The 23,784-nt window shown below is 37.5% G+C and overlaps 1 pseudogene; it reads right to left on the bottom strand.

Moving 5' to 3' along the window:
• Window positions 1-10,142: 10,142 nt before the first annotated feature.
• LOC132357755 (MARCKS-related protein-like) lies at window positions 10,143-10,930 on the bottom strand (annotated as a pseudogene).
• Window positions 10,931-23,784: the final 12,854 nt, after the last annotated feature.

Below are 23,784 nucleotides of genomic sequence, written 5' to 3'. Positions count from 1 at the left end.
TTTTCTAGCTTCAGTTGCTTTGGTCAGGAATACTGAGAAGCACAAACCCAATTTAAAAAATGTGAGAAGCAAAAAATTATTGAAGAAGAGGGCTGGGATAGGAATAGTGCATAAAAATATTTTTAAGGCTGTGGGAAGTAGAATGTATTCAGGAAGGTAGTCACTGTAATTAAAGAAGGTAACAGGTCCAATCCTTGAGTAGGTGAAGGGATCTTTGATGTTCCTATACTTAAATACCTGAATGTTAGATTGGTGACTTCACAGGCATATGACCCCAGTGTTTATAGGCAAGAGTTTCTACTCCTTTGTTGGCATCTTACACCATTCTTTTTTTTTTTTTTTTTTACTATTTATTTATTTGGCTGCACTGGGTATTAGTTGCGGCATGTGGGATCTTTAGTTACGGCATGCGGGATCTTTTAGGTGTGGCTTGTGGGATCTAGTTCCCTGACCAGAGATCGAGCCTGGGCCCCCTGCATTGGGAGTGCGGACTCTTAACCCCTGGACCAGTGGACCAGCAAGGAAGTCCCTCTTAAATGCCATTCTTAATTGAGCCAGAGACAGTGCTCAACTTCCTCTTTCCAATGCCAATCCCTAAGCACTTTTTCCTCCAACAAAGTTTTGTTTTTATGTTTACCTGTCCATCTTTGGAATAAGACATGCTGGAGTAATGGCCAGTATTAGAGGAAATAAACCTGTAAGGGAAGTCACAGAAGAGGCAGCAGGATTTAGGATAGCAAGGCACAGAAGGACCCATTATTAAGCAAGGGCTCTCATATCCTAGAGTCCCAAAACATATGTTAATTTAGTGGGGAGGACAGTCTGCACATTTAATTGATAGGCTGATTAACCAGGTACCAATGCCATTTAGTTGCTTCTATAACCCTTGCCTATATTCTGATCCTTTCTCACCTTAGTGTTTGCAGCTATTATCCTGCCAAGTGCTCTCTGCCCATTTCCTAATGATATCTCTGAAACCACATTCTCACTTTTATAAAGCTAGACTTATATATAGGTAGAGCTGTATAGTGCCTGTGTGATGTGATTTCCAAGGTACAAGAAGGCCTTATTTCTCAAGCTTGTGTCTCCCCTTCTTCGTAGCTGATGTCTGATATTCCATTATCTGGAGTTGAGTCTCTGATTCTTCAATATGTGATAAAGCAGGACTGTTTATTTTGTACCTGCACAGAAACTAATAACAGTGTCTTGCCCATAGGAGATGCTCAACAAATACCTGTTGAATCATACTTAAACTTCAGGACCCTCTAGGAGAGAAAACATGACATTCCACACCTAGGGCAAGAACAGCTAATACATCACAGTTTCTTTCTTTCGATCCATGGCAGATGGTATTAAACAATCCTAACACTTATTCCTGCTAAGCCTAGTCGCTAGAGACTGCTAGTTGCCCACCAAAATATAGTCTCCCTTGTTTAACACGTGGCTGCCCAGCTAGACTACATTTCCCAGCTTCCTTTGCAGTTATGCATAGCTAGATGATTATAATCAACAAAATGTGAATGGAAGTGATGGGTGTCATTTATGGGCCTGGCTTAGGGTATGATCACCTCTCCACTCTCTTATGCCTTCCCACCAGCTGCAACCTAGACAATGGCTATCCACCTTCAACCTTACAGATGACAGATCTTTCCTTATGAGATGGAAGAACAGTGACTTGGAAAGAAACCAAGTCTCTGAACAACTCTAAGAAACAGAGCTGTCCTTCTGCTCTGAACTTTTTACACTGAGACTGTCATGTAAGGAAGAAATAATATTTCTTTAAACCACTGAATTGTTGATTTTCATTCTTACAGTAGCCTATTCTTTTTCCCATAACTAAAAACAACTGGATGCTGCCCCACAATCCTTTATACAGCATTTCAGATAGCTACTAATCAATTAATAAACTTTCAGTTATGACCTCATAAAAAAGTCTTTCTTTTGTTCCTCATCCTACTTTCTTTAAGATATGTAAGATTTTAGCTGTGCTGTTGAGGCCAACTACTAAGTTTTCTACTTTGTTTCCCAACAAAATCAGAGGAATTTTAGAACTCAGCTATGGAAACTTACAGGTTATAGATCTACCATCAAGCTGTCGTCCATGATGTGCAAAGAGGAAGCAAATGAATCTAGGTTCATCAAGCCATAGACTTGGTACTGCTTGACATAATTAAGCCTTCCAAGTGTCTTCAGTAAATCCATAATTAAAGCAGTCAGATGGATCAACACCTTCAAATAAGCAATTAAAGCCGAAAGGGCAGAAGGAGATTGAGTAGTACATTTAAGAAATATTTATTTAATCCTTACTAAATGATAGTCTTAGGCATTGGTGAATAAAACGCCAACAGACATTGTCCTTGACCAAATAACTTAAAATCTATTAGAGGACACAGACAATAACCAAGGAAACATGAACTTATAGTTATACATTGTGATAAGAACATTAAAAGGAAATAGGATGCAGTGACAAGGGAGAGGGACATATTTACTTTAGAAAGTGTGGTTAAGAGAAGGAATCTGTGCAAAGGTCATATTTAAAGACAAACCTAAGGATAAAGAAGTCAATCCAAAGGAAATGGATTGTACTTGCCATGTAATGTAAGTAAACTGTGGTCAGCAAACTACAGCTCATGGGCCAAATCTGACCTGTTATATATATATATATTTTGTATGGCCTGAATCCTAAGAGTGGCTTGTACATTTTTAGACAGTTAGAAGGAAAAAAACTAAAAATGAATAATATTTCATGACATGTCAAAATTATATGAAATTCAAGTATCAGTGTCCATATATAAAGTTTTTTTGAATATAGCCAAACTAATTAGTGTTGTCTATAGCTGCTTGATGTTACAACAGCATAGTTGAATACTTGTAACCAAAACCATATGGCCCAAGTTTAAAATAATTACTATCTGGCTTTCTACAAAGAATGTTTGCCAACCCCTGGGCTAGACTATAGAAAGTAAGGATAATGGCATGAAATAAGGTTGTAAAGGTAGGAAAGAACAAGATCATGCAAGATCTTATAGGAAAAAGAAATGAGAGAGAGAGAGAGAGAAAGAGAGAGGATGAATGAATTAGTTTAAAATGTTATTACTTTAAAAAATTTGCTATACAATGTGAAACCACTGAAAGATAGGAAGCAAAGGAGTGTCATGATCCAATCTACATTTTAGGAAGATTATTAGGACATTTGATTTTAAATCATAAGGTAGAAGATAGTGAAAGATCATCATTCCCATTATAACAACTATAGAAAAAACCTAAACAAATAAGATACAAACAGACTTCAGGAATTTCTAGATTCCACATAAGACATAGAAGGCTAGAAAAGGCATCACTCCCACAACAACAAGAAAAAGCCAGATAAACTATAAAATCATAACTTGAATCCATTAGAGAGCTGAGATTACAGGGCAACCAACTAGCCTGAATTGTGAGGAAAGATGTGTGCTTTCAAGACAGAACATGAGGGACTTCCCTGGTTAAGAATCTGCCTTCCAATGTAGGGAACAGGGGGTTCAATCCCTGGTTGGGGAACTAAGATCCCACGTGCCATGGGGCAAGTAAGCACGCGTGCCACAACTACAGAGCCCACGTGCTCTGGAGCCTGCATGCCACAACTAAAGAGACGCCCATGTGCAACAACGAAAGATCCCATCTGCCGCAACAAAGACCCGATGCAGCCAAAAATAAATAAATAAATAAATATTTTTTAAAAACATGAGCACTGGTTGACCTCTGGCAATGGAAGAAGATGTGGCCTTCATATAAGCAGGTTATAAGAATTTGACTAAAAGTTTCAACAAATTTCTAAAGGTCAAGTGTGGGTTAGTATGAAAACATAGAGCCCCTGGGAACCACAGATAGAAGGTGAACTCATACCCTTGCAAGTTCTTCTCTGTAGACATCATTGAGAGCTTATGAGAAGAATTGGGGGATAGACAAGAGAGTGGAAATAATCACCCTTGGGTAAAGGATTGGAGGAAAGTAGCAGACATGTTTATGAGAAAGGTATGAAGCTCCACCAAAAACCTTTTCCAATAAGAAAGAAACGTCTTTATGACACTGGGGAAGGAGAGTAAACTATTGCTCTTAGGTCACTCACTGCAACTGCAGGAAGAAAGATCTTCTACTCCTGAAGAGGGCCAAGAAATGCTACTAGGACCAAAGCACTAGAGGTTTTTCCTACCACTGGAGATTACCATGAAGGTACCACCTTTGAAAAAAAGGGTTATAGTATCTGTTAATGTTAAAACTATGGCTGAACCAGGAAAGTGGAAAATCTCTCATTCCCTAACCTCAACAGGATAGGAAACACTGAGCAGCAAGAAACTGCAACCTATACTGGTGGAGGGGCAAGTATACAGAAGAGATCTCACATAGGGAAAGGCATGCTTAGGGAAAGTCTTAAAGCCTTAAAGCTTTAAAGGAGTAGAAGCACTGAGAAAAATATTCAGGTAAACCAATTACCACCCTAGGTACAATGTGATGCTAGAGAAATTTGCAGCTGATGGTGAACTGACAGTGATTAAAACAGTAACAAAACTAACTCAACTCCCAATTTAAATTGAGTCAACATGTCGTACTAAAGGCCTAACAGAAGGGTCATTCCAGTTTCTAGATAATCTTTACTTCCATCTCTATTGTTCTATATACTATGTACAGCAATCAATTTAAATTACAACATGCAGAAAAAAAAAGCAAGAAAAACAACTCAAGAGACAAATCTCTCAACAGAACCTGACTCAGAGATTGCCCAGAATCTAAAAAGTACTAAAATTAATATGTTAAAGGGTCTGGTGGAAAAGGAAGATAGCATGAACAAAATGAGAATTTTAGGATACAGTTGGAAATTATCAGAAAGCTTCTAATAATGCTGGAAACAAATATGGGAACAGAGATTAAGAAAGCTTTTTATGAACTCATCAATAGACTAGACAAAGGCAAAAAGAAAAAAAAAACATTCAGGAAACTTGAATATAGGTAAGCAGAAAATGACAAAACTGAAACAGAAATAGAAAATGTAACAACAACAACAAAACCCATAGAAACACGCACCCTAAAGTTGTGGAACAAAGTAAAACCGTTTAACATATGGTTAATTTTTTTTCCCTATAGAATGAAATACACTAACCCACAGAACCAAAAAACAAAAACAAAACAAAACAAAAAAACAAAATACCTCCTAAAACCCCAAGCAGGATTTAAAAAAAATCTAGACATATTATATTCAAATTGCTGAAAGCCACAGGTTAAGAGAATATTTGAAGGCATTCAGGAAAAAAGTGACATCGTATACAGAAGAACAAAAGAATTATAGCAGATTTATCAGATATAATCCAAGCCAGGAAGCAATGGAGTGGAATTTTTAAAGCACTGAAAGAAAAAAAATGTCAGACCAGAATTTTCCACACAATGAAACTATCTTTCAAAAGTGATATAGAAATCTGAAAAATAGCTTGAGAAAATCCACTATCACAAAAACTGCACAAGAAATATTAAATGAATTTTTTTTCAGGAAAAAGGGCTAGGATACCAGGCAGAAACTTGAATCTATATAGAGAAAATAAGATCTCCAGAAATGGATAGAGTGAACGCAAATTTAAAAGGTATTTTTACTTATTTTATCACCCTTAAAGAAAATTGACGGCAATGATTTCATTGTAGAGCAGTCCTTATGAACATTTTACTAGCCATCCCAGCCAGTGCAGTAAGGTGAGAAAAATAAAAAGAATATATAGTAAAGGAAAAAAAAATAAAATGGGCTCATATGACATGAATCTCAATGTGGAAATTCCCATAGAAATTACATGACTCTATTAGCTCTAATAAGAAAATGTGTCAAGGTAATAAGATACAAGATTCACACATAAAATCGAGTTTATGTCTAAAAAATTGTAATGAACAAACTGAAATTGATTAGTACCCCAAAACGTGAGCTATTTTGATATAAGTCTAAGAAAATATGTGCAAGATCTATATGTTGAAACCTGAAAAAGTACTGATTAAAGAAAGCAAAATAAATGGAGAGGGATATAGTCATCAGGAATTGGAAAAGTCAATATTGTGAATGATGTCACATTTCCTAAAATTCAATGGAATCATATATTATTCACTCTTGTGTAAAGCTTCTTTGATTCAGCATAAATTTTGTGAATTTTATTGAGGTATAGTTACATACATTCAACTGTATCCATTGAAATGTTTACAATTTGGGGAATATGGACATATGTGCACAAAAACTAATCCATAGTCGGAGAAAAACCAGACCAGTGGTTACTCAATCAGAGTAGTTGTGGAAATTTTAAGGGTCATAAGGGAACTTGCAGAGGTGAGAGTTATGTTCTCCATCTTGATAAGGGTTCATGTTGCATCAGTATATTCATTTGTCAAAAACTGATTGAAGAGTATCATTTTGTGTTTCCTTGTTTAAACAATTTATTGCAAAAAAGAACCAAAAAAAATTGCATTGTACTTAATAATATGAAATTAAAATAATATGAAATTAAATTAATATGAAATTAAAATTGTACTTAGTAATATGAAATATTGTAAATGGTATTTTACAATAATATCTGTAAAAATAAAATACTTAGAGACAAATTTACTAATAAACGTATAAAATATCCTAAGATTATACCATATTGTTGAAAGAAATTAAGAAAGTTTAAATCAATAAAAGGTACACTAGTTCTTGAATTGGAAGACTCACTATTGTTAGTTTTCCCTAAAGTAAGCTGTAGATTAAATGCAATTCCAATCAAAAGTCCAACAGGCTCTTTTATACAAATGATCAAGGTGATTTGAAAATTTATGTGGACATGAAAAAGACCTAGAATATTCATAACAACCTTCAAATGTAGAGCACTTCACCTGACTTTAAAACAAATGTAGAGCACCTTACCTGACTTTAAAACTAACTCTAAAGCTAGTAGTTAAAATAATCATTCACTTTGATACACATGAGCAAATAAACATCAATTGAATTCAATGAAACAGAATGGTGAGTTCAAGAATAGATGCACTTATACAGTCAAACAATTTTGTCAACGGCATGAAAGTAATCCAATGGGAAAAAGAAAGTCTTTTCATCAAATGGTGCTGGGACAGTCTGTATCCAAATAGAAAAAGAATTACTTTGATCCCCACATTAAATCACATACACAAATTAATTTGAGATGGGTTATTACATAAACATAAAAGTTAAAAATATAAGGCTCTTGGTAGAAAATATAGGCGAATGTGTCCACAGTCTTAGAGGAACAAGGACTTCACAGGACTCAAAAAGCACTAATCATAAAAGAAAACAGTGTTGAATTGGACTTCAACAAAATTAAAATCTTATTCATTAAAACATACCATTGCTTTTGCACAGCAAAGGAAACCATCAACAAAACGAAAAAACCTACTGAATGGGAGAAAACATTTGCAAATGATATGACTGATAAGAGGTTAATATCCAACATATATAAACAGCGGATACAACTCAACATTAAAAAAAAACAAAAACAGGGGCTTCCCTGGTGGCGCAGTGGTTGAGAATCTGCCTGCCAATGCAGGGGACACGGGTTCGAGCCCTGGTCTGGGAAGATCTCACATGCCGCAGAGCAGCTAAGCCCGTGAGCCACAACTACTGAGCCTGTGCATCTGAAGCTTATGCTCCCAACAAGAGAGGCCGTGATAGTGAGAGGCCCGTGCACCGCGATGAAGAGTGGTCCCTGCTCGCCGCAACTAGAGAAAGCCCTCACACAGAAACGAAGACCCAACACAGACAAAAATAAATAAATAAATAAATTAATTAATTAAAACAAAAACAAAAACAAACAACTGAATTAAAAAATGGGCAGAACTGAGTAGACATTTTTCCAAAGAAGAAATGCAGATGGCCAACAGGCACATGAAAAGATGCTCAACATCGCTAATGATCAGGGAAATGCAAATCAAAACCACAGTGAGGGGCTTCCCTGGTGGCACAGTGGTTGAGAGTCTGCCTGCCAATGCAGGGAACATGGGTTCGAGCCCTGGTCTGGGAAGATCCCACATGCCGCAGAGCAACTAGGCCCGTGAGCCACAATTGCTGAGCCTGCGCGTCTGGAGCCTGTGCTCCGCAACAAGAGAGGCCGCGATAGTGAGAGGCCCGCACATCGCGATGAGGAGTGGCCCCTGCTTGCCGTAACTAGAGAAAGAGCTCGCACAGAAATGAAGACCCAACACAGCCAAAAATTTAAAAAAATAAATAAATAATAAATAAATTGTAAAAAAAACCAAAAAAACCCCACAGTGAGATATCACCTTGCACCTGACTGAATGGCTATCATCAAAAAGAACACAATAAAGAATGTTGGCAAGGATGTGGAGAAAAGGGAACCCTCAACAGTGGGAACCCTCCCACTGTTTGTGGGAATGTAAATTTGTGCAGCCACTATGGAAACAGTATGGAGGTTTCTCAAAAAATCTAAAAATAGATTTACCATATGACCCAGCAGTTCCACTCCTGGGTGTATATTTGAAAAAAACAAAAACACTGATTGGAAAAGATACATGCATCTCAATATTCATAGCAACGTTATTTACAATTGCCAAGATATGGAAGCAACCTAAATGTCCATCAACAGATGAATGGATAAAGAAGATGTGGTGTATACACACACACACACACACACACACACACACACACACACACACACAGTGGAATACTACTCGGTCATAAAAAAGAATGAAATTTTGCCATTTGCAGCAACATGGATGGACTTGGAGGGCATTATTCTAAATGAAATAAGTCGGACAGAGAAATACAAATACTGTATGATATCACTTATATGTAGAATCTAAAAAAAAATACAACAAACTTGTGAATATAACAGAAAAAGAAGCATGCTCATAGATATAGAGAACAAACCAGTGGTTATCAGAGGGGAGGGGGGAGGGGCAATATAGGGATTGGGGAGTGGGAAGTACAAGCTATTGGGTTTAAGATAGGTTAAAATGATGTATTGTATAACACAGGGAATACAGCCAATATTTTGCAATAACTGTAAATGGAAAGCAACCTTTAAAAATTGCATAAAAAAATTTTAAAGACAAAAGCCACATTTAAAATGGCAGGGAATTTTGTGGAATCTTTACTTGTCCGTGCTCCATCCCTGCCTTGCACAGCGTAGCACAGATGGGAGAAGCAATAGTCTTATCCCTTGTTACTTTTAGTGAAGTAGAGAAAGTTCGACTGAATTTGCTATGTTCTAAACTGTCTGCGCACTGTGTAAGGGAATGATATCTACAATGCTTAACTCAGAGTTCAAAGGACCGAAAATAGCTTGGATCTCAGGCTAAGGGTAGCCTTGGGAAGCTGAGAGCATGGCTAATGAAAATCCACCAGATGCCTGCATGCAAAAGATTATTTTGTGGGGATTTTTTCCCAGCTTTATTGAGATATAATTGACACATAACATTGTGTAAGTTTAAGGTGTACAATGTGCTGATTTGATACATTTATAAATGCAAAATGATTACCACCATAGTATCAGCTACTATGCAAGAGATTTTTTTTAAAGGGCCATTTATTCCTTTCCCAAATGTTACAGTAAAACCAGGTGGAAGAGAATAGTTTTAGCAGTTAGAAAAAAAAAGTACAAATCTGAGGTTTGGCCATTAAAAGTTATTTACAACAATGGGAGGGGAAAAAAGACAACAAGAAGTTGTTTCACATTACAGAACTCCCCCCAACCCGAAAGCTTAATACTTGATTACCAAGTAAAAAAAGAGATACAGTTGATTTACAAGCTGGAGGTCTGAACTTTAGTAATACATTTATAAAAACCTAGACAGGGGCAGTGTCCTCTCCAGCTTAGGTGCCACTAGGCACAGCACAAGAGACTAAAAACTCAACAGGGGAAGGCTGGACACTCAGGGTTTGGGAGTGTAGGCACCTCCACATGTGGCTCAGGGATTTGGGGAGTAAACAAAGCCTACTTGGAAAAGAATTGGGGAAGAAAACCAGCAACTGAACTGCCTTATGCATGGGTGGGGACAGGGAAGGGGTAGGGCCAGGCGCAGGAGCATTTCACATCACTAACCTAACTTGGGAAACTGCAAGGGACCATCTTCAACTGGCCTTAAGAGGAAGACCAGATGGATGATGGGAGAATCCACATAGGGAGAGGAGGAGAGGGAACGTGGCTAGCGGGGCAACAGCCCCTTCCTTTCTGGGCGCAGGAAGGCAGCCAGGGCACCAGGTCCAGGCAGTGACCTCACAAGGACAGCACAGTTTTTGCAGCTTAGAGATCACCCACCTGCCCCCACCCAGCTACTCATTCTGCTCGCTCGCTGGTGTAAGGCCACTCTCTGGCCCAGAGGGAGTGGATGGCTCTGCGCCTGGGGCCCTGCCTCTTCTGTGTCTCCTCCTCCCTTGGAGGAAGCACTAGCCTCTGCCCCTTTGGCCTGGGGCTCCTGGCTCTTAGGGGTGGAGGCAGTCTTCCCTCCCTGGGCAGTGCCTTCCTCACTGCAGGCACCGACCCCCCCTGCTCCTCCCCTTCCTCTGTGGGTGACGAGGCAGACGGATCACCCCCAGCCCCCTCCTTCCGATTTCTCTTGAAGGACAGGCCACTCAATTTGGAAGGCTTCTTGAAAGAGAATTTCTTCTTCTTCTTGGGGGTCTCCTTGGCAGGGGGTTGGGGGGGCAGGGGGAAGCTCCCCCTTGACCTCAGAGCCCTGGCTAGGGGGTTCCAGCTCGATGGCATCACCAGTGGCCCCGGCTTCCTCCTCTGTTCCGTTCACAGGGTGGGGGCGACCCCCCTCTACCTTTGGGGGATAAGTCTCCATTACTTTTCACGTGGCCATTCTCCCATCCATTGACCTTAGCGGGGGAAGTGCTTGCTGCTTCCTCGGCAGTCACGTCGCCCCAGGGAGCCTTGGAGCTCTGGTTGCCCATGGTGGGGGTTCTGCTGAGGGGCACCAGGAGCCACCCCCTGCTCACGCCATAAGGGATAGTTTGGTCAGGCGGGCCAGGCCGGCATAGGGGAGGGGCTCGCACCTGAGGGGGAAGGGTGTGTGTGTGGGAAAATGAGCTGCACCCCGGCTCCACACCTCACTGACTAGCTGTGCCCGCCACCGCTCTGCTCCTCACCAGAATGCCCACGCAAGAGATTATTGATTGAGGAATACAGAACAGCTAAGGCACAATAGAAACAGGGGTAAGCTTCTTAGGGAAAGGAAGGCATTTAAAAGCAACTACGTATACACTTCCCAATTTCAAAGTTTACTACAAAACTACACTAATCAAAAGAGTGTGGTAAGTTTTGAAATTGGGAAGTGTATACATAGTTGCTTTTAAATGCCCTCCTTTCCCTAAGAGGCTTGAATGGACTTGAGGACCCAGGGAGTGGGAAGGGTAAGCTGGGACTAAGTGAGAGAGTAGCACTGACATATATACACTACCAAATGTAAAACAGATAGCTAGTGGGAGGCAGCTACATCTCAAGGGGAGAACAGCTCAGTGCTTTGTGACCACCTAGAGGGGTGGGATAGGGAGGGTGGGAGGGAGACGTAAGAGGGAGGGGATATGGGGATATATGTACATATATAGCTGATTCACTTTGTTATACAGCAGAAACTAATACAACATTGTAAAGCAATTATACTCCAATAAAGTTGTTTTTAAAAAAAGAGTGTGGTAATGACATAAAGACAGATATACAAACCAATGGAATAGAATTGGGAGTCCAGAAATAAAGCATTGCATATATGACCAAATGATTTTCCAAAAAGGTGCCAAGTTCATTCAATGGAGGAAGGACATTTTTCCAACAAATGGTGTTGGGAAAGCTGGATATCCACATGCAAAAGGATAAAATTGGGTCCTTACACCACATATGAAAATTAACTTAAGATGGATCAAAGACGGAAATGTAAGAGCTAAAATTATGAAATTTTCAGGAGAAAATATAGGGGGAGGGGACTTCCCTGGTGGCGCAGTGGTTAAGAATCTGCCTGCCAATGCAGGGGACACAGATTTGATCCCTGGTCCAGGAAGATCCCACATGCTGTGGAGCAACTAAGCCCTTGCACCACAACTACTGAAGCCTGTGGGCCTAGAGCCCGTGCTCCGCAACAAGAGAAGCCACTGCAATGAGAAGCCCGTGCACCGCCACGAAGAGTAGACCCCACTCTCCGCAACCAGAGAAACGCACACAGCAACGAAGACCCAACACAGCCAAAAACATAAATAAAATTTTAAAAAAAAGAAAATATAGGGGGAAATTGTCATGATACTGGATTTGAAAATGATTTCTTGGGTATGACACCAAAAGCATAGGCAACAAAAGAAAAATGGATAAATTACACTACATTAAAATTTTAAAAAGCTTTTGTGCATTAAAGGACACTAACAACAGAGTAAAGAGGCAACCAGTGAAGCAGGAGAAAAATGTATGCAGATCAAATAGCTTAGTAGGAGTTAATATTAAGAATATATAGGGCTTCCCTGGTGGCGCAGTGGTTGAGAGTCTGCCTGCCAATGCAGGGGACATGGGTTCGAGCCCTGGTCTGGGAGGATCCCACATGCCGCGGAGCAACTGGGCCCGTGAGCCACAATTACTGAGCTTGCGCGTCTGGAGCCTGTGCTCCACAACAAGAGAGGCCGCGACAGTGAGAGGCCCGCGCACCGCGATGAAGAGTGGACCCCACTTGCCACAACTAGAGAAAGCCCTCGCACAGAAATGAAGACCCAACACAGCCAAAAATAAATAAAGAAAGAAATAAAGGAGTTCCTTTAAAAACAAAAAACAAAGCTTAAAAAAAATCCATTAAAAAAAATATATATAAAGAACTTCCACAACTCAACAACAAACAGAAAAAACCCAATTGAAAAATGAAGAAAGAGATTAAATAGACAGTTCTCCTAGGAAGATATACAAATGTCCATTAAGCCAATGAAAAGATGCCCAACATCACTAATTATTAGGGAAATGTAATAAAACCACAATGAAATACCACTTCTCATCCATTATGATGACTTTTTAAAAAAAAGTAAATAACAAGTGTTGACAAGGATGTGGAGAAACAGGAACACTTGTGCATTAATGAAGGGAATGTAAAATTATACAGCCACTGTGGGAAATAGTATGGCAGTTCCTCAAAAAAAAAAAAAAAGAATTATTGTATAATATGATCCAGCAATTCCACCTCTGCGTATATACCCAGAATTGAAACCAGGGACTTGAAAAGATATTTGTAAAACCATGTTCATAACAACATTATTCACACAATAGTCAAAATGTGTAAGGAAAAAACCAACAGAGTGGGAGAAAATATTTGCAAACCATATGTCTGATAATGGGTTAATAGCCAAAATATATAGGAGTTTATAATATAAACTCCTACAACTCAATAGCATAAAAACAAACAACCTGATTAAAATAGGGGCAAAGCACTTGAAACGTGTCCAAAGAAGACATACAAATGTCAAACAGGTATATGAAAAGGTGTTTGGCATCTCTAATTATCAGGGAAGTTCAAAACCACAATGAAATGTCACCTCACATCTGTTAGGATGACTATGATATTTTTTTAGATCAAATCACAATGAGATACCACTTCATATCCCTTAGAATGGCTATTATTTTTTTTTAAAAGCAAAAGATAAGTTTGTCATGATGTGTAGAAATTGGAACCATTGTATGTGGTTGGTGGGAATGTAAAATGGTGCAACTTCTACAGAAAACACTATGGGGTTTTCTCAAAAAATTAAAAATTGAATTACCATATGACCCAGCAATCTCACTTCGGGGTAAATATCCAAGAGAATTTAAATCAGGATCTGCAGGAGATATATTCACTCCCATGTTTATTGCAGCATTATTTGCAATAGCCAAGATATGGAAACAACCTAAATGCCTATTGACAGATGAATGGATAAGGAAAATATAATATATACATACAACAGCATGTTATTCTTTCTTACAATGGAAGAAAATCCTGCCATATTCAACAGCATGGATGAAACTGGAGGATATTCTAAGTGAAACACACCAGTCACAAAAGGACAAATACTGCATCATTCCACTTAAATGAGGTCTCTAAAATATTCAAACTCAGAAAGAGTGAGTAAAATGATAGATGCAGGGGCAAAGGGGAAGAAACAGGGAATTGCTGTTCAAAGCGTATAAAACTCCATTTATGCAAGATAAATAATTTCTAGAGACATGCTATCTCTAGATTGCACTTGTTGTTAACAATAATGTATTGCATACTTAAAAATTTAGCAGGTTAGATCTCATGTTAAGTATTTTTACCACAATAAAATATATTTTAAACTACATGAAAATGAAAATACAACTCATTGGAATTTCCAGGATGCAGAAAAAGTAGTGTTTAGAGGGAAAATTGAATTAGAAAAGAAGAATTAATTTAGCTATTTCTTCATTAGAAAAGAAGAAATAGCTAAAATAAATAATCTAATCTTCCACTTCAGGAAACTAGAAAAATAAGAACAAATTAAATTCAATATAAGCAGAATAAAAGAAATAATAAATATTAGAGCTGTGAGGATTTCTACCTTCACCACTCCTACTCAAAATCATACTGGAATCCCTAGCTAGCAAGAGAAGAAAAGGAAACATGTACAGTTTGGAAGAAGGAAATAAAAAATTACCTCAATATTATATGACTCTTTGTGTAGAAAAATGTCAAAGAATCAACAAAATATCTCCAGGAACTAATAAGCCATCACAGGAATGTTTCAGATAGAAGGTTAATATACAACTGCCAGTTCCTTTCTTATAGACCAACTATGAACAACTGGAATTTTAAAATATAAGTACAATGTCATTTACATTAGCAACAACAACGTGAAATACTTAGGTATAAATCTAATAAAATATGGGAAAAATCTTATGAGAAAAACTACAAAACTCTAATGTAAGAAATCAAAAAACACAAATCAATATTGGCTTATCAATTGTTTAATAAAGAATTAACCTCAATCCTTCTCAATTTCAAATAACAGAAGTGATTGGAACACTAACTTGTTCCATGAAGCCAGTATTTATCTGATACCAAAGCTAAACAGTGGCATCAAAAGAAAACTATAGACCAATACCCTTTATGAATATAGATGCAAAAATCTTCAATGAAATTCCAGTAAATGGAATCTAACAGTATGTTAAAAGAATTATTCACCATGAACAAGTAGAATTTATCCTAGGAATGCAAGGTGGCTCAATATACAATATACAATATTTAGGAATAAATTTAATCAAGGAGATGCAAGACTTGTAAATTGGATACTACATAAGAGTGAAAGAAATTAAATAAGGTCTAAATAAATGGAAGGACATCCAATGATTATGGATTGTAAGAGTTAATATTGTAGATGGTACTACTTCCCAAAGTGATCTACAGATTCAATGCAATCTGTATAAAAATCTCTACTGTCATTTTTACAAAAAAGGACAAGCTGATCCTAAAATTCATATGGAATTGTCAGGGACCCCAAACAGTCAACACAATGCTGAAATAGAATGTAGTTAGAGTACCCATAATTCTTGATTTTAAAACTTACTACAAAGCTCAGTAATCAAATCACGGTAATACAGGCATAAGAATAGACATGTAGATCAATGGAATAGAATTGAGAATCCAGAAACAAACCCATACGTCTGTGGTCAATTGAGTTTTCACAGGGTGCCAAGACCATTAAACCATCGAACCATCAACAAATGGTGTTGGGATAACTGGCTATACCCTTGAAAACGATGGAACTGGACTCTTACCTCATACCCTATTCAAAATTAACTCAAAATGGACCAAAGACTTAAATAAAAGAGCTAAAAGTATAACAAAATTTAGAAGAAGATATCCAGGTAAATCTTAATGAACTTGGATTTGGCAATGGATTCTTAGATCTGACACCAAAAGGACAAGCAACAAAAGAAAAACAGATAAATTGGAGTTCAGCAAAATTAAGAATGTTTGTGTATCCAAATAACAAAAGTTGGTGAGGATGTGGAAAAAAGGGAACCCTCGTACACTGTTGGTTGGGAATGTAAATTGGTGTAGCCACTACGGTTTCTCAAAAAACTAAAAATAGATCTACCATATGATATATCACATATCAAATGATATACCCACTCTTGGGTATATATCTGAAAAAAACAAAAACACTAATTCAAAAAGATACATGCACCCCAATATTCATAGTAGCAGTATTTATAATTGCCAAGATATAGAAGCAACCCAAGTGTCCATCAACAGATGAATGGATAAAGAAGATGTGGTATATATATGCAATGGAATACTACTCAGCCATAAAAAAGATTAAAGATTTCCCATTTGCAGCAACATGGATAGACTTGGAGGGCATTATGCTAAGTGAAATAAATTAGAGACAGACAAATACTGTATGATATCACTTATATGTGGAATCTAAAAAAATACAACAAACTAGTGAATACAACAAAAAAAAGAAGCAGACTCACAGATATAGAGAACAAACCAGTGGTCACCAGTGGGGGGGGGAGGGGCAATATAGGGGTGGGGGATTGGGAGGTACAAACTATTGGGGGTAAGATAGGCTACAATGATGTATTGTACAACACAGGGAATATAGTCAATATTTTGTAATAATTGTAAATGGAGTGTAATCTTTAAAAATATATAAAAGTAAAAAATAAACAGTAAAAAAAGAAAAAAGAATGTTTTTGGGGCTTCCCTGGTGGCGCAGTGGTTGAGAGTCTGCCTGCCAATGCAGGGGACACGGGTTCGAGCCCTGGTCTGGGAGGATCCCACATGCCGCGGAGCAACTGGGCCCGTGAGCCACAATTACTGAGCTTGCGTGTCTGGAGCCTGTGCTCCACAACAAGAGAGGCCGCGATAGTGAGAGGCCCGCGCACCGCGATGAAGAGTGGCCCCCGCTTGCCACAACTAGAGAAAGCCCTCGCACAGAAACAAAGACCCAACACAGCCATAAATAAATTAATTAATTAATTAAAAAAAAAAAAGAATGTTTTTGTATCAAAGGATGATGTCAAGAAAAAATAAGACCTACAGAATGAGTGGAAATATTTGCAAACCCTACATTTGACAAGGGTTTAGTATCTCTTACATATAATAAACACTTACAACTCAGAAAATAAAAGAAAACCTACCCAATTAAAAAGTGAGCAAAGGAATTGAATAAACATTTCTCTAAAGAAGATATACAAATGGCAAATAAGCACATGAAAACATGTTCCACATCATTAGTCATTAGGGAAATGCAAGTTGAAACCACAGTGAGATGTTACTTCACACACAGTAGGATGGCTATAATAAAGAAAACAGAAGAAAGCAAGTGTTGACAAGGATATGGAAGAATTGATACACTCATACATTGCTGGTATGTATGTTAAATATTGTACGTCTTGTGGAAAACCTTTTAGCTGTTCCTCAAAAAGTTAAACATAGCATGGTCATATGACTCAGCAATTCCACTCCTACATATGTACCCAGAATTGAAAACTGGTGTTCAAAGAAATAGTTGTAGACAAATGTTCATAGTAGCACTATTCACATTAGCAAAAATTGAAAACAATCCATATTTCCATCCACTAATGAATGGATAAACAAAATGTAAATCCATACAGTGGAATATTATTCACCCATAAAAAGAATGAAATACTGATATATGGTACAACAAAGATGAACCTCAAATACTTTATGGTGAGTGAAAGAAGCCAGATACAAAAGTCCATATATGATTTCATTTATATATGAAATGTTCAGAATAAGTCAAATTAATAAAGACAAAGTAGATTACTGGTTGTCAGAGACTGGAGGGAAGGGGAAATAGGTAGTGACTGCTTAATGAGTATGAGGTATTTTGGAGGGGCAGTGATGAAAATGCTCTGAAATTAGACTGTGGTGATAATTCTACAACAATGTAAATGTTCTAAAAACCACTGATTTGTTGACTTTAAGATGGTAAAAATGGTGAAATTTATGTTATGTAAAGTTTACTTAAATAAACAAATGCACTGAGTATTCCTGCAATTAACAGAAAAGTAGTTTGGTTTTGTTTAGCTGATAGATCAAAGATTAATATATAGGATACTCTATATTCATCATCCTAAGTAGGATAAACACAAAGTAATATACATCCAGACACATCATAGAGAAATGTTGAAATCCTAAAACAAAGAGAAAATTTTGAATGGAGCAAGAGAAAAACAACTTGTCATGTACAATGTGTAACCCCAGTAACATTCATAGCTCTCTAGTAATCAGAAACAATGGAGGCCAGGAGACAGTGGAATGACAAACCCAAAGTGCTGAAAGAAAAAAACCCATCAAACAGTAACCTTTATCTCTCAAAACTATCTCTTAAAAATGAAGGTGAAATAAAGACAGTCCTAGAAAACAAAGACTGAGAGAATTCACTGACAACAGACCCTCCTTATAAGAAATAATAAAGGAAATTCTTCAAGCTGAGAGCAAGTGTGATAGGCTGAATAATGGGCTCCCCAAATATGTCCATGTCCTAATTCCCAGAATCTGTTAATATGTTATCTTACATGGTAAGATACTTTGTATGTGTGATTAAGTTAATGATCTTGAGATGGGGAGATTATTCAGGAATATATGGGTAAGCCAGATATAATCACAAGAGTCCTTGTAAAAGGAAGTCAAGAAAGTCAAAGATAATAAGAAATGTGACAGTGGAAGCAAGAAGCTGCAGTAATATGAGGAAGGAGTAAAGAATCAAGGATACAAGCAGTCTTTAGAAGATAAAATAAAGGATTCTCTCCTGAATTCCAGAAGGAACAGAGCCCCCTGAAACCTTGATTTTAGAATTCTGATCTCCAGAAATATGAGAACAAATTTGTGTTGTTTTAAGTCACTAAATTTGTGGTAATATGTTACAGCAGCAATAGGAAACTAACAAAACACATAAACACAGACACAATTCAAATTCACATTAAAAAAAAAAGAGAGTGCAGTAAAAGTAATTATGTTAGCAATTCCAAAAGACAGTGTAAATATTTCCACTCCTTTCTTCTCTTAACTGATTTAAACAGCAATTGTATAAAACAATTGTTATATAATTGTATTGGTGATTCTATATAGAAATATATTTGGCAATAACAATGTAACGGAGGTGATTAAGGACAAAGTTTCATTTGAGTAGCTAAATGATACCAGACTGTAACTCAAATCCAGAGGAACAAATGAAGAGAACCAGAAATGATAAATAAGAAAGTTAATATAAGAAAGTATCAATATATACTTCTTTCTATCCTCAGCTTTTAAAAAGACATAAAAGTATATGATACAAGTTATAACAAAATATTGTTGTTTTTATAAAATACATAGATGCAATATGTATAACAATAATAGGACACAAAAGGAGACAAGAGAGCTGAGCTGCATAAGAGTATCATTTGTGTATCTCACTGGAATTAAGTTAATATAAATATAAAATGGATTTCCATAATTTCAGATGTATAAGCCCCAAAGCAAACACTGAGAAAATGAGTCAAAAATACAGTGCAGGGCTTCCCTGGTGGTGCAGTGGTTGAGAATCTGCCTGCCAATGCAGGGGACATGGGTTTGAGCCCTGGTCTGGGAAGATCCCACATGCCACGGAGCAACTGGGCCCGTAAGCCACAATTGCTGAGCCTGCACGTCTGGAGCCTGTGCTCCACAACAAGAGAGGCCATGATAATGAGAGGCCCATGCACTGCGATGAAGAGTGGCCCCTGCTTGCCACAACTAGAGAAAGCCCTCGCACAGAAATGAAGACCTAACACAGACAAAAAAAAAAAAAAAAAAAAAAAAAAAAAGACTAATACTCTTTAAAAAAAAGTAAAAAAAAAAAATACAGTACATAAAATGTTAAAGGAATTTAAATATTACATTAGAAAATATTTACCTAATACAAAATAGGTAAGGAAGTAAAGAAGAAAGAGGAACAAAAAAAGACTTGGGACATATAGAAAACAAAAAGTAAAATGGCAGAAGTGAATCCAACTATATCAAACTTAACATTAAATGCAAATAGATTAAACAATCCAATCAAAGGAGACTGTCAGGTTGAAAAAAAAAAAGAACCTACTATATACTGTCTACAGTAGACACAATAGATTCAAGGATACAAATAGGTTGAAGATAAAGGACAGAAAAAGCCATATCATGCAAACAGCAGCCATAAGAAACCTGGAGTGGCTTTAAAACAAACAAAAAAACTGCTACTAAGATAAAGAGGGACATTCTATAATGATAAACAGGTCAATACATCGGGAAGATATTATAAACATATATACACTTAACAAGAGAGCTACAAAATACAGGAAGCAACCAGTGACAAAAATGAAGGAAAAAATGGATAATTTAATGATAATATTTGAGGTTTTCAATACTACGCTTTCAAAAATGGATAGAACAATTAGGCAGAATATCAACAAGGAAATAGAAGACTTGAACAACAGTGTAAATCAACTAGACATAACAGATATCTACAGAACAACAGAACTCTACTCAACAACGGTAGATAAACCCTTCTTCTCAAGTGCACATGGAACATTCTACAAGACCACAAAGTAGGGCATAAAATAAATCTCAGTGATTTTTAAGGAACTGAAATCATACAATGTATGTTCTTCAACCACAATGATATGAAATTAGAAATCAACAACAGAAATTTTGGAAATCCACAACTATGTGGGTTCTAAACAACACATTCCCAAATAACCAATGGACCAAAGAAGAAATCAGAAAGGAAATTAGAAGATACTTTGAGATGAGTGAAAATGAATACACAACATAACAAAACTAATGGAATTCAATGAAAGCAGTAATCAGAGGAAAATTTGTAACTGAAAATACATATATTATAAAAGAAGAAAGATTTCAAGCCAATAACCTAACCTTCCAATTTAAGACACTGGAAAGAGAAGAGTAAAATAGCCTAAAGCAAGCAGAAGAAAGAAAATAATAAAGATTTTAGGGAAAATTAATGTAGAAAATTAATAGGGACCATCAATGACACCAAAAGTTGTTTCTTCGAAAAGATCAACTTAATTGACAAATTTTTAGCTAGACTTAGCAATTAAAGGAGAGAACAAAATCAGTAATAAAATGGAAAACGTTACTACCAATATTACAGAAATAAAATGATTATAAGGGAATATTATAAACTGTATTTCAGCAAGTTAATAACTTATATGAAGTGGAAAAATTACTAGAAAGTCAGAATGTACCAAAACTGACTCAAGGGAAAATAGAAATAGACCCATAAAAACTAAAGAGATTGAATTAGAAATTGAAAACTATCCACAAAGAAAAGCCCATGCCCATGACTTCTCTGGTGAATTCCACCAAACCTTTAAAGTGGAACTAGTATCAATCTTTACAAACTGTTCAAAAATATAAAAGAGCTAACACTTCCAAACTCATTCTATGAGGCCATTGTTACCCTGATACCAAAACAAGACAAAGGGATCTCAAGCAAAGGAAAACTGTAGACGAATATTCCATATGAATACAGAGGTAAACATTTTTGAAACAGTAGTAACAAGCTGAATCCAACAACATTAAAAAAGATAATAAACTATGACCAATGGGGATTTATTCCAGGAATGTAATGTTGGTTTATTGTATGAAAAAGCAATCAAGGTAATACAACACACTAATCGAATGAAGGAAAAAAAACGACATGATCATCTCAATTGATGCAGCAAAAGCTTTTGATAAAATCCAGCATTCTTTCATGATTAAAACACACACACACACACACACACACACACACACACACTCAACAAACTATAGAGAGGTGAACTTCCTCGACCTGACAAAGGATGTCAATGAAAAATCCACAGCTTATATCATATTCACTGCTGAAAGACGGAATGTGTTCTAGCTACAACTAGGAACAAGGATATATACCATTGCTATTCTTATTCAACTTTTTACTGTAGGCTCTAGGCAAGGCAGTTAGGCAAGAAAAAGAATTTAAAGGTGTCCAGATTAGAAAAGAAGGGGTAAAACTGTATTTGTAGATGACATGATCTTATATTTAGAATATCGTATGGAATCCAATAAAAACATATTAGAAGTAATAAACAATTTCAGCAAAGTTACAAGATACAAAAATCAACATATAAAAATCAATTTTATTTCTATACACTAGTAATAAAATCTGAAAGAAAATTCTGTTTACAATGGCATAAAAAAGAATAAAATATTTAGGAATCAATTTAACAAAAAAGTGCAACACTTCTGAAAGAGGGGTCCAAGGTGATAGCATAGGAAGACCCTGAGGTTGCCTCCTCACATATAGAGCAATTCTTCCTGAAGAACAACTGTTTGATTGAACAGCTACTGCATAGAGAAGGATCACATAGAAATGGGTAGGAGAGATGGGAATATAGTATCCACGAGGACCCACCCCTGATGTAGAGACCTGTAGTAGGGAGGGATATTGCTGAGGGGCTTGGGCACAGACTCACCCACCTTGGGACACAGTGAAAAAACAGCAATTTAAAGGGTACCTAGACTATAAGGGAAGGAAATCTATGCACTAACCCTGGAACTTTGGCTGAATGGGCAGGGAACTGTTGGAACCTTCTCCAGGGTTGGAGGTATCAGTGAATGGCATTGTTTGAGTTCCCCAGGTACTCCCCCAGGCCCATGCCCACTCCAGCTCCAGCCATCCCACCAAGGCAGTCTCAGGTGAAGTATGCCCCCAGACACTCCCAGACCTGTGCCTGATCCAGCTCCAGCTGTTCTGCCATGGAGGCCTTGGTGCAACACTTCCTGAGACTGCCCCCAGCCAAGGCCCACCCCAGCCCCAGCTATCCTGCCAAGGTGGCCCCAATGTGGCACCCCCCAGGGAATTACCCTGGCCCAGGCCCACTCCATCTCCAGCCTTCCCACCAAGGTGGGACTCAGGAACAGCAGCCTCTGGGGACCACCACCAGCCCAGGCCCACTTCAGCTCAAGCCACCCTGCCAAGGCTGCCTCAGTTCAGCACTCCCCAGGGACTTCCCCTGGCTCATGCCCACTCCAGTTCTAACAGTTGGCCAAAGCTTCCAGGTGCAAGCAGATGGGAATATAGTATCCATGAGGACCCACTCCTGATGTAGAGACCTCTTTTTTCCTTTTTCCTCTTTTAGATTGGGGTTCTCTTTTACCTTGTTGATTCATTGCTGTTGATTCTTTTATATTTTTATTTTTCCTAATAAATCTTTTAATTTTCTAATTTTATTTTATTCTTTATACTTTGTTATTGTTCTCTCCTTTTGGCTTGTTCCCTGCCCTGCACTTGTTTTTTTTTTTTCTTTCTGTTTTCTGTTGTGGTTTTATTTTACCTTGTTGCAGTTGTTCAATTATAGTTTTATTTTTCCTAATATATTTTTTATCTTTCTAATTTTATTTTGTATTTTATTATTTGATATTGTACTGCTCCTTTTTCCTTTCTTCCTTTTCTTTTTTTTAAACCATACCACGAAACTTGTGGGACCTTGGTTCCCAGGCCAGAGGTTGGGCCCAAGCTCTTGTGGTGGGAGCTCCGAGTCCAAACTGCTGGACTAACAGAGAACCTCAGACCCCAGGGAATACCAGTTGGAATGAGGCCGCCCAGAGGTCCTCATCTCAGCACCAAGACTGGGCTCTACCCAACTGCCTGCAAACTCCAGTGCTGGAAGGCTCAGGCAAAACAACCAGTAAGACAGGAATACAGAACCACCCATCAAAAAAAAAAAAAAAAAAGGAGAAAAAAAATGAAATGACAAAAATATATGTTACAGGTGA

The sequence above is a fragment of the Balaenoptera ricei genome, chromosome X (assembly GCF_028023285.1).
Source record: "Balaenoptera ricei isolate mBalRic1 chromosome X, mBalRic1.hap2, whole genome shotgun sequence".
Lineage (NCBI taxonomy): Eukaryota > Metazoa > Chordata > Mammalia > Artiodactyla > Balaenopteridae > Balaenoptera > Balaenoptera ricei.
This window is presented reverse-complemented; position numbering and strand designations above follow the sequence as displayed.